The 12,058-nt window shown below is 40.4% G+C and overlaps 1 non-coding gene across 1 annotated transcript; it reads left to right on the top strand.

The window, feature by feature from the left end:
- The first annotated feature begins 6,933 nt into the window (after window positions 1–6,933).
- Window positions 6,934–7,112, top strand: LOC128923432 (5.8S ribosomal RNA). The gene has a single exon (XR_008472335.1). It is a non-coding gene; the product is annotated as a 5.8S ribosomal RNA (ribosomal RNA).
- The last annotated feature ends 4,946 nt before the right edge of the window (window positions 7,113–12,058 follow it).

Here is a 12,058-nt window from a genome sequence, read left to right on the forward strand (position 1 = left end):
ACAAACAATTGCACAGTAGGAAATAAAATTGATAATTGATAACAACAACAAATGATTTAAAAGACTCGGCACCAGAATTTAAGAAAAATAGTTAAAATACAATTAAAATTTAAATATAACACACAAGCAAATTACCACAAATACTTAGCTTTAGATTACACTTATTAAAAGTAAACTTTCTTTAATTATATTAATAAATTTAAGCACAAATTCAAGAACCGAGAAAAAATTAAACTTCACAGTTTGACGTGTTGACAGACGTGTTCTCCAGATGAAATTATAATTCAAAAAAATAAATACTACTATTAAAAATTAAGAATTAACTATCCTAAGATTATAAAATTAAATGTTACATGTTATCAACTAACAATTTTGTAATTAACTTATTTGTTAAAAACTTGAATATAAAAACAAAAATGAACTATTTTATGAAAATTTGTGCTACTTCTACGAAAATTTTCATCAATAATTTTAAAAATTTTGACCTCAAGTTTGACCTCAAGTCTTTATTCATAAATAATAATTTCACTGTAGTGAATAGTTTACTACAACACAGCAAATCTAAAAGTGAGGAAATGTTCATTCTGAGAATTCGAATGATTCAAACCGATTTATCGTTTAAGTTCAAAATTTTACAGTTTCATATGTACGTACATAGTACGTACAAATATTTAAATTGATCAAAGACGTTATTCCCTGAATATATTAACATTCCATACAAATAAATGGCCTTGAACAGATTTCAAAAAGCGTTTTAACTATTTCAAATAAAACTTGGGCGGGGCGAAGTTCGCCGGGTCAGCTAGTGTTGTATGAAACTTTGATATTAGTACTTGTATGAAAATTTTAATACTTGTATGAAATTGCATACTTAGTACTTATATGAAAATTTTTTTCATATAAATATAAAAGTATTTAAGTGTAATATATAAATGAGAGCAAAAAAATTTATTCCTGGTTTGCTACAGTTGGTTTAAATAGAAATAATTTTGTTAATAATGAAATGTTATTAATTGAGATTATTCTTCTATACCTAAGATAATGTAGTCGTTTTTTTTTTAATTTAACTTTTTTTGGGGTTTGTTCTTCTATTCACATAATATATATGTGGGTAAAGAATAAAATTCAATAAAGTTAAATATTTATATTATTACGCTCGAATACTTTCATATCATATATGAAATAAAATGAAAAATAATTGAATTTGAAATTATTAATTTCAAATCAAAAGAAAAACGTATATACTCTTAAAAAAAGATATATACACTATATGCATTGAAATAAAGTAAAATGTATAAAAAATGATATTATTTGAAAGTTTAACAAATACAAGAAGAAACATCGTCCTTACATTAATAATTATATTATATATGTATAGAGAACGAAAATTCTTTCTCACGATAAGATACAATCTCAAAGTCCGAATAAGACCGCAATAAATAATACAATAATATGATATTAAATGAAATGAAGTGAATTTTTTAATCAATCGTAGTAAAAGAAATTTCATAATTATTTATTGTCGCGATTTCGTTCTTCTTTGCATTTTGTATATGTCGTGTACTTAATTTTCAAATATTGAAAATATCATCATAAAAATTTATATAGTATAAAAAATATTATTCTGGTTGATCCTGCCAGTAGTTATATGCTTGTCTCAAAGATTAAGCCATGCATGTCTAAGTACAAACAAAAGCCATGCATGTCTAAGTACAAACAAAGTCTAAAAGTGAAACCGCAAAAGGCTCATTATATCAGTTATGGTTCCATAGATCGTTAACAGTTACTTGGATAACTGTGGTAATTCTAGAGCTAATACATGCAAAATAAACACGGACCTTTTGGAACGTGTGCTTTTATTAGGCTAAAACCAAGCGATCGTAAGATCGTTATATTGGTTGAACTCTAGATAACTTGCAGATCGTATGGTCTCGTACCGACGACAGATCTTTCAAATGTCTGCCCTATCAACTTTTGATGGTAGTATCTAGGACTACCATGGTTGCAACGGGTAACGGGGTATCAGGTATATATATATATATATATATATATATTTGGCGTAGGAACCGCTTTAAGCGATTATAGCCGAATCCACCAGAGCGCGCCACTCATTCCTCCTTTTTGCTTTTTGGCGCCAACTGGAAACACCAAGTGAAGCCAGGTCACTTTGCACTTGGTCTTTCCACCGGAGTGGAGGTCGTCCTCTTCCGCGGCTTCCTCCAGCGGGTACTGCATCGAATACTTTCAGAGCTGGAGTGTTTTCTTCCATCCGTACAACATGACCTAGCCAGCGTAGCCGCTGTCTTTTTATTCGCTGAACTATGTCAATGTCGTCGTATAAATCGTACAGCTCATCGTTCCATCGTCTGCGGTATTCGCCGTTGCCAATGTTTAGAGGACCATAAATCTTGCGCAAAACCTTTCTCTCGAAAACCCCAAGAGTCGTCTCATCGGATGTTGTCATCGTCCACGCTTCAGCGCCATACATCAGGACGGGAATAATGAGCGACTTATAGAGTTTGATTTTGGTTCGTCGAGAGAGGACTTTACTTTTCAATTGCCTACTCAGTCCAAAGTAGCACCTGTTGGCAAGAGTGATTCTGCGTTGGATTTCAAGGCTGACATTGTTGGTGTTGTTAATGCTGGTTCCCAGATAAACGAAATTATCTACAACTTCAAAGTTATGACTGTCAACAGTGACGTGGGAGCCAAGACGCGAGTGCGCTGACTGTTTGTTTGATGACAGGAGATATTTCGTCTTGTCCTCATTCACCACCAGACCCAATCGGCATACGCCAGGAGCTGTACACTCTTGTAGAAGATTGTACCCTCTCTATTTAGTTCTGCAGCTCGTATTATTTTTTCCAGCAATAGATTGAAGAAGTCGCACGATAGTGAGTCACCCTGTCTGAAGCCTCGTTTGGTATCGAACGGCTCGGAGAGGTCCTTCCCGATCCTGACGGAGCTTTTGGTGTTGCTCAACGTCAGCTTACATAGCCGTATTAGTTTTGCAGGGATACCAAATTCAGACATCGCGGCATAAAGGCAGCTCCTTTTCGTGCTATCAAAGGCAGCTTTAAAATCGATAAAAAGATGGTGGGTATCGATTCTTCTCTCTCGGGTCTTTTCCAAGATTTGGCGCATGGTGAATATCTGGTCCATTGTAGATTTTCCAGGTCCAAAGCCACACTGATAAGGTCCAATCAGTTCGTTGACGGTGGGCTTTAGTCTTTCACACAATACGCTCGACAAAACCTTATATGCGATATTGAGGAGACTTATACCACGGTAGTTGGCGCAGATTGTGGGGTCTCCCTTCTTATGGATTGGGCAGAGCACACTAAGATTCCACTCGTCAGGCATGCTTTCTTCCGACCATATTCTACAAAGAAGCTGATGCATGCACCTTATCAGTTCTTCGCCGCCGTATTTGAATAGCTCGGCCGGTAATCCATCGGCCCCCGCCGCTTTGTTGTTCTTCAAGCGGGTAATTCCTATTCGAATTTCTTCATGGTCGGGTAATGGAACATCTATTCCATCGTCATCGATTGGGGAATCGGGTTCGCCATCTCCTGGTGTTGTACTTTCACTGCCATTGAGCAGGTCGGAGAAGTGTTCCCTCCATAATCCCAGTGTGCTCTGGACATCCGTTACCAGATTACCTTCTCGGTCCCTACATGATAATGCTCCGGTCTTGAAACCTTCTGTTAATCGCCTCATCTTTTCATAAAATTTTCGAGCATTACCCATGTCGGCCAGCTTTTCAAGCTTTTCATACTCACGCATTTCGGCCTCTTTCTTTTTACGTCTGCAAATGCGTCTCGCTTCCCTCTTCAGTTCTCGATATCTATCCCACCCCGAACGTGTTGTGGTCGATCGCAACGTTGCGAGGTAGGCAGTCTGTTTTCTCTCCACTGCGGAACGACAATTCTCATCGTACCAACTGGTTTTTTGGCGTTGCCGGAGACCAATTGTTTCGGCTGCAGCGGTATGCAATGAGTTTGAGATGCCGTTCCACAGCTCCCTTATATTGAGATGCTGATGAGTGCTCTCCGAGAGCAGGAGTGCAAGTCGAGTAGAAAATCGTTCGGCTGTCGGTTGTGATTGCAGCTTTTCGACGTCGAACCTTCCTTGTGTTTGTTGACGGGCGTTCTTTGCTGCACAGAGGCGAGTGCGTATCTTTGCTGCTACTAGATAATGGTCCGAGTCAATGTTTGGTCCTCGGAGCGTACGCACGTCTAAAACACTGGAGACATGTCTTCCGTCTATCACAACGTCATCGATTTGATTGCGCGTGTTTCGATCAGGGGACAGCCACGTTGCTTGATGAATTTTTTTATGCTGGAATCTGGTACTACAGACAACCATATTTCGGGCCCCAGCGAAGTCGATCAGCCTCAGGCCGTTTGGCGATGTTTCGTCATGGAGGCTGAATTTTCCGACTGTTGTGCCAAAGACACCTTCTTTACCCACCCTGGCGTTAAAATCGCCAAGCACGATTTTGACATCGTGGCGGGGGCAGCGCTCATAGATGCGTTCTAGGCGCTCATAGAAAGCATCTTTGGTCGCATCGTCCTTCTCTTCCGTTGGGGCGTGGGCGCAAATCAGCGATATGTTGAAGAACCTCGCTTTGATGCGGATTGTGGCAAGACGTTCATCCACCGGGGTGAATGCCAGGACTCGGCGACGTAGTCTCTCTCCCACCACAAATCCAACACCGAATTTGCGCTCCTTTATATGGCCGCTGTAGTAGATGTCACAAGGACCCACCTTCTTCCGTCCTTGTCCCGTCCATCGCACTTCTTGGACGGCGGTGATGTCAGCCTTTAGTTGTATGAGGACATCAACCAGCTGGGCAGAGGCACCTTCCCAATTAAGAGTCCGGACATTCCAGGTGCATGCCCTCAAATCATAGTCCTTTATACGTTTGCCGTGGTCGTCATCAAAAGGGGGGTTTCTCATCCGAGGCCTGTGTTTCTTATTCACTGGTTATTCGTTTTTATGTGGTGGGTCCCAAGCCCTACGCACAACCGCACAAGCGGGCTTCGCCTTCTCACTTTAGCTCGCCTCCAAACGGATGTCTGTTAGCTACCCAGGGGATACTTGGTCTAAAACCGGAAGTCGTGAGCTGCTTGAGTCATATGCAAAAGAATCGTTCCTGGCCACTCCCAAGTGAATGGCAATCAGAAACTTTCCTCACTTGCGTGAACTTCTACATATGACCCCATCCCCCAGTACAATTACTTTGAACAAATAAGAGTGCTTAAAGCAGGCTCCAAATGCCTGAATATTTTGTGCATGGAATAATGAAATGAGACCTCTGTTCTACTTTCATTGGTTTTTAGATCTAGAGGTAATGATTAATAGAAGCAATTTGGGGGCATTAGTATTACGACGCGAGAGGTGAAATTCTTGGACCGTCGTAAGACTAACTTAAGCGAAAGCATTTGCCAAAGATGTTTTCATTAATCATTCATTAATTAACGAAAGTTAGAGGTTCGAAGGCGATCAGATACCGCCCTAGTTCTAACCATAAACGATGCCAGCTAGCAATTGGGTGTAGCTACTACTATGGCTCTCTCAGTCGCTTCCCGGGAAACCAAAGCTTTTGGGCTCCGGGGGAAGTATGGTTGCAAAGCTGAAACTTAAAGGAATTAACGGAAGGGCACCACCAGGAGTGGAGCCTGCGGCTTAATTTGACTTTGACACGGGAAAACTTACCAGGTCCGAACATAAGCGTGTAAGACAGATTGATAGCTCTTCCTCGAATCTATGGGTGGTGGTGCATGGCCGTTCTTAGTTCGTGGAGTGATTTGTCTGGTTAATTCCGATAACGAACGAGACTCAAATATATTAAATAGATGCTTTCAGGATTATGGTGTTGAAGCTTATATAGCCTTCATTCATGAGTTCATCTTGAATGTGCAAGTGTTTGAATGTGTTTATATAAGTGGAGCCATACCTGTTGGTTTGTCCCATTATAAGGACACTAGCTTCTTAAATGGACAAATTGCGTCTAGCAGTAACGAGATTGAGCAATAACAGGTCTGTGATGCCCTTAGATGTCCTGGGCTGCACGCGCGCTACAATGAAAGTATCAACGTGTATTTCCTAGACCGAGAGGTCCGGGTAAACCGCTGAACCACTTTCATGCTTGGGATTGTGAACTGAAACTGTTCACATGAACTTGGAATTCCCAGTAAGTGTGAGTCATTAACTCGCATTGATTACGTCCCTGCCCTTTGTACACACCGCCCGTCGCTACTACCGATTGAATTATTTAGTGAGGTCTCCGGACGTGATCACTGTGACGCCTTGTGTTTCACGGTTGTTTCGCAAAAGTTGACCGAACTTGATTATTTAGAGGAAGTAAAAGTCGTAACAAGGGTTCCGTAGGTGAACCTGCGGAAGGATCATTATTGTGTTCCTATCCGTAAATATTATAAAAAAAACAAACAAACAAACAAACAAAAAAAGAATAAAAAAGAAAAATTATTTTTTTTTCTTCTTTTCATTCATTTATTTGAATGTTTTTCTTTTTTTCTTTTTTTTTACTCCTTGTATTGTAGTATAATGAAAATTATATCGCATACATTGTATTTGAACGCAACAAACCTTTAAACATATATAGTTGTACTTATTATTTATGAAAATAATATAAATGATAAGTTAATTTGTTCTCATTAACGTGTGTAATTCCTTAAAAATTTATAGAAATTAAATAAAATGTAATAAAAAAGGAATTACTGTTAAGGAATTACTGTGTTGGACTAAGACATGCGCAACTTGTAAATGTTTGGGTTGAAAATTACAATTTATTGAAGATGTTTTAAAATAATTTATATAATATACGAAAACGAAATGTAATATAATTGTTATTCTTTCAATAAATTAAAAACTCTTGACGTTAAATTAAAATAAACAAAAAATTATCACTCTAAGCGGTGGATCACTCGGCTCATGGGTCGATGAAGAACGCAGCTAACTGTGCGTCATCGTGTGAACTGCAGGACACATGAACATCGACATTTTGAACGCATATTGCAGTCCATGCTGTTAAGTACTTTAATTAATTTTAAAGTGCTGCTTGGACTACATATGGTTGAGGGTTGTAAGACTATGTTAAATTAGTTGCTTATTCTTTTAGTCAATTAAAAGAATTTAAGCACATGGTATATTACTGGATTGTATTTTTCAATCCATAATATTAATAGCATAAAAAGAAATATAGAAAATATATTCTTGAACACCTCATATTTGAACGAAATTTTATAATAAATAAGAATCTTAGTATTCCCAAAAACAATAAAATTTCAATATTATTTCAAATAATATATACATTTAGAGGAACGTCTAGCATAAAATATTATTTTATTCTAGGATTGCCTTAAATGTAAAAAAGCAAGAAGATAATATTGTTGTTATAATGAAGTAGTACGCGGGATGAAAAGATTGAATATTTATTATAAAGAAAATTATTGGTGCTAAGAAATAATTATGTATGTTTCTTTAAAATAGCAAAAAGCTAAAATATAAAATAAATATAAATATTTTTATACAACCTCAACTCATATGGGACTACCCCCTGAATTTAAGCATATTAATGAGGGGAGGAAAAGAAACTAAAAAGGATTTTCTTAGTAGCGGCGAGCGAAAAGAAAATAGTTCAGCACTAAGTCACTTTGTCTATATGGCAAATGTGAGATACAGTGTATGGAATATCTTAATATCTAGTATGAGAAATTAACGAGTTAAGTCCTTCTTAAATGAGGCCATTTACCCATAGATGGTGCCAGGCCCGTATAACGTTAATGATTATTAGAAAGATATTTCCAAAGAGTTGCTTGATAGTGCAGCACTAAGTGGGTGGTAAACTCCATCTAAAACTAAATATAACCATGAGACCGATAGTAAACAAGTACCGTGAGGGAAAGTTGAAAAGAACTCTGAATAGAGAGTTAAATAGTACGTGAAACTGCTTAGAGGTTAAGCCCGATGAACCTGAATATCCATTATGAAAAATTCATCATTATAACTGTGATATTTATAATATTATAGTAATAGTGTGCATTTTTTTCATATAAGGACATTGTAATCTATTAACATAATAAAATATTTATCAAAAGATCATTGGTGTTAAGTTTATTCAAATTAATTTGCTTTTAGCTTATTAACATAGAATAAATACTGATGATTTGAAAAAGTGTTGATAGATTTTACATATATAATGCTTAAATTCTTTTGAATTTTACAATAATATTATTATCATTGATTTTAATATTAATTGTATGCATTTATATGATTAACAATGCGAAAGATTCAGGATACCTTCGGGACCCGTCTTGAAACACGGACCAAGGAGTCTAACATATGTGCAAGTCATTGGGTTATATTAAACCTAATGGCGAAATTAACTTAACTTTTATATAATGGGATTAATTTTTAGTGAAATATTTCACTATTAATTCAATCCCGGGGCGTTCAATATAGTTATGTATAATGATAATTTATTATTATTTATACCTCTAACTGGAGCGTACCTTGAGCATATACGCTGTGACCCGAAAGATGGTGAACTATACTTGATCAGGTTGAAGTCAGGGGAAACCCTGATGGAAGACCGAAACAGTTCTGACGTGCAAATCGATTGTCAGAATTGAGTATAGGGGCGAAAGACCAATCGAACCATCTAGTAGCTGGTTCCCTCCGAAGTTTCCCTCAGGATAGCTGGTGCATTTAAATATTATGTAAAATAATCTTATCTGGTAAAGCGAATGATTAGAGGCCTTAGGATCGAAACGGCCTTAACATATTCTCAAACTTTAAATGGGTAAGAACCTCACCTTTCTTGATATGAAGGTTGAGGTTATGATATAATGTGCCCAGTGGGCCACTTTTGGTAAGCAGAACTGGCGCTGTGGGATGAACCAAACGTATTGTTACGGTGCCCAAATTAACAACTCATGCAGATACCATGAAAGGCGTTGGTTGCTTAAAACAGCAGGACGGTGGACATGGAAGTCGTAATCCGCTAAGGAGTGTGTAACAACTCACCTGCCGAAGCAACTAGCCCTTAAAACGGATGGCTCTTAAGTTGTATACCTATACATTACCGCTAAAGTACATGATTTATAATACAATTTCGGTTGGATTATAAATTTTGAAACTTTAGTAAGTAGGAGCGTACAATGGTGTGCTTAGAAGTGTTTGGCGTAAGCCTGCATGGAGCCGCCATTGATACACATCTTGGTGGTAGTAGCAAATAATCGAATGAGACCATAGAGGACAGAAGTGGAGAAGGGTTTCGTGTGAACAGTGGTTGATCACGAGTTAGTCGGTCCTAAGTTCAAGGCGAAAGCCGAAAATTTTCAAGTTTTAATGAAATTGTTGTGAATATATTATGTTTTCTTCATAGTAATTAGACACTTGAATAATTTTGAACGAAAGGGAATACGGTTCCAATTCCGTAACCTGTTGAGTATCCGTTTGTTATTAAAAATGGGCCTTGTGCTCATCCTGGCAACAGGAACGACCATAAAGAAGCCGTCGAGAGGTATCGGAAGAGTTTTCTTTTCTGTTTTGTAGTCGTACTACCATGGAAGTCTTTCGAAGAGAGATATGGTAGATGGACTAGAATAGCATGACATTTACTGTTGTGTCGATATTTTCTCCTCGGACCTTGAAAATTTATGGTGGGGTTACGCAAACTTCTCAACAGGCCGTACCAATATCCGCAGCTGGTCTCCAAGGTGAAGAGTCTCTGGTCGATAGAATAATGTAGGTAAGGGAAGTCGGTCGTAGCAGAGTGCCATGTGCTATCAGCCATGTTGCTGCCATGAAGGCAGTGACGGCCGAGTTAAACGCCTTAGTGTTTGGGGCTAAAGACTTTGAGGTCACTACCGCGAAGGGGCTGATGGATCTTGCCTCGAAGTACGAGGCGCTCCTGATGACGGTAGTAACCGAAAATGCCCATCTTCGCGGTCAGGTTGACGCTCTCAGGGGGGGTTGTGGGGGATATATTCCCCAACCGATGAGGTCGGTTGTGGGTTTGGCTCCGGCTGAGTCGGTGCGTGCGTCTCCAGCACCTGTGTTGGAGGCGATTGCTCCGGCATTGCCGAAGCCTGTGGAGACGTGGTCGGTGGTGTTGCGCAGCAAGGCCCCGACGACTTCCTCTAAGGAAGTCATCAAAAAGGTGGTGAAAGAGGTGGGACCTTCCCTCGGAGTGCGAGTGCACGAGGTGAAGCCGATTAAGGGTGGTGGGGTGGTTATTCGCACACCCTCTGTCTTAGAGAGGGAAAAGGTGGCGAATAATGCCAAATTCGGGGAGGTGGGATTGAATGTGACTGTGAACCGGAAGTTGGGTCCGCGGGTTGGGGCTCAGGGGGTTCACACCGAAATCTCCCATGATGACTTCATGAAGGAGCTCTTTCGGTTGAATCTCCAGGACATCAGCCCTGAGGCACGAAAGTCAGATGTGCGGATGGTCAGTCGCCCCTGGAAAGTGGCCGCTGATGGTAGCAGCAACGTTGTCCTTGAGGGTTCGGACAAATCAATGTCCGCCCTCTTGGAAGCGGGAAGGTGCTACATAAAGTGGTTTTCCTTCTGGGTTCGACCGGATACCCCTGTTGCTGGCTGTGTGTAGGGCCAAATCAGATGTCTGTAGGAGGTGCGGTCAGGGAGGCCACAGAGCTGCCGGTTGCGTCAATGCACCCCATTGTCGCAACTGTGCATTTAAGGGTAGGCCAGCTGGGCATCTTATGATGTCCGCTGTCTGCCCGATATACTGTGGCCTTGTTGAGCGCGCCAGACACTGATATACCCCCCATCAGCTAAATTGTCAGGGATCGTATGCCGTGATGTGTGAGTTGGGGGGTTGTATGCTTGAGGGTGGGTGCGGCATTGCCTTACTCCAGGAGCCCTACACTACCAATGGTGTGCTTCGGGTTCTTCCGGGAGTTTTCAGGGTCTTTACGGACCTTGGGGGTAATGCCGCAATTGTTGTGACTGATCCAAACTACGATTGCGTAATGTTGGATTCGTCGCAACAGGGGGTGTGTGTTTCAGTAGAGGGGGAGTTCGGTATAATGATTGTCGCTAGTTTGTATTGCAAAATTAGCGAGCCCCTAGAGCCCTACCTGGGCTACATGGATAAGCTGCTACTACTGGGGAGTAGTAGCCCATTTGTCCTAGGGTTGGATGCGAATGCCTCGTCCTCGATGTGGTTTAGTAAGGTATCCAGACATTCGTCTGGATATCAAAGCCACATCCGAGGCGAGGTATTGAGTGAATGGGTGGTGGCTAAGAGCCTCCACATTTTGAATGAGCCGAGTGAATGGTTTACGTTTGAGGGGCCATGGGCATGAGTGATATTGACGTAACGTTAATGAATGAGGCAGCAAGGAGAGCGTTTGACGTCAGTTGGGAGATTAGGGGAGGGTGGGGATTGAGTGACCATAATTTGATACAAATTGTGGTTTCTCCGCAATCCCCACCCTCGGCGTACGTGGGTCCATTGCGGCGATGGCGTACCTCTGGTACTGACTGGAACCAATATGGACAGAATGTAAGAGAAGCGGTATTGGAAATACCGCTTAGTGAGTTTGAGGAACTGGGGGTGGACGAGCACATTGCTCGGCTGTATGAGTTGGTCTGGTGTGTTAATGATAGGGTTTTCAGGAAATATGATAGTTCTAGGATTAGGAAAATTAAGTGGTGGACGAATGAGTTAACCTTGAAGAGGAGGACTGTCCGGCGGTTGAGACGAAAGTTTCAGCGTGCTCGGCGGTCCAATTCGGATAGGTTATCCCAGATCAGATATGATTTTAGTTGTGCGGTTAGAGAGTATAAGGATATGTTTGTGAGAATAAAAGAAGAGGAATGGAGGAGCTTTGTTGGGGGAATACCTGTTCCTCCACTAAAAGATGAGGAGTTGGGATACGCCTTTGGTCTGGTTAGGTCTAAATGGTCCCCAGGTTTTGATGGTTTGAACGGAGAGATGTGCAAAAGCTTGTGGAAGTTCATTCCGGAATACTTGGAGGCCATTTATAACAAGTGCGTT

This window comes from Zeugodacus cucurbitae, chromosome X (assembly GCF_028554725.1).
Source record: "Zeugodacus cucurbitae isolate PBARC_wt_2022May chromosome X, idZeuCucr1.2, whole genome shotgun sequence".
NCBI classification, from domain to species: domain Eukaryota; kingdom Metazoa; phylum Arthropoda; class Insecta; order Diptera; family Tephritidae; genus Zeugodacus; species Zeugodacus cucurbitae.